The 659-nt window shown below is 40.5% G+C and overlaps 1 non-coding gene across 1 annotated transcript; it reads left to right on the top strand.

The window, feature by feature from the left end:
• The first annotated feature begins 317 nt into the window (after positions 1 to 317).
• Positions 318 to 424, top strand: LOC145071869 (small nucleolar RNA R71). The gene has a single exon (XR_013690831.1). It is a non-coding gene; the product is annotated as a small nucleolar RNA R71 (small nucleolar RNA).
• The last annotated feature ends 235 nt before the right edge of the window (positions 425 to 659 follow it).

The raw sequence follows: 659 nt of genomic DNA, 5'->3' as shown, positions 1-659 counted from the left end.
GATCTTTGATCTTCATACTTTGATAGCTCCAAAATATAGAAAGTTTTTTAACCTCAAGATATTTTTGGGTTAACCTCTGGTCCATATTATTCAGCATAGCCATCATAGCTTCTATTTCTTCGGTTTGTGCACCTCCACTGCCTTTTATTCCATCTTGTCTAGGGTTGTGGTACTCACGAGAGTGCTTCGCGAATTCTTCAATCATCTTCTTGACCTCCCTTGGATTTTTCTTTGTCAAAGGTCCTTGAGAATCAAGGAGTTGTCTTCTCATAACATTGACCCCATCATTGAAGATTGACGTCTCTTGTTGAACATTAAGATCATGTTGAGGGCAATTTCTAAGCAAGCCTTTGTAACGCTCCCATGCTTCATATAATGACTCCCCCGACTGTTGTTCAAAGTTGGCTATTGCCTTCTTGAGTTTAGCTATCTTGGATGGTGGGCAAAATTGGTCAAGAAACTGCTCATGCATTTGAGCCCAAGTGGTGATCGTTCCTGGTGGAAGTGATTTTAACCACTCTTTAGCAGCTCCCTTAAAAGTAATGGGAAGCATCCTAAGCAAGACGGTGTTTCTATTGACATTTGGGACATTGAAGTAATCCGCAATGTCATTGACTTCATCGAGATGCTTAAAAGCATCCTCATGATACTTCCCATAA

The sequence above is a fragment of the Lactuca serriola genome, chromosome 8 (genome assembly GCF_051521515.1).
Source record: "Lactuca serriola cultivar US96UC23 chromosome 8, Lser_US96UC23_V15, whole genome shotgun sequence".
Taxonomy (NCBI): Eukaryota; Viridiplantae; Streptophyta; class Magnoliopsida; order Asterales; family Asteraceae; genus Lactuca; species Lactuca serriola.
Note: the sequence above shows the minus strand (reverse complement) of the source record. Positions and strands in the feature narration are given on the sequence as shown.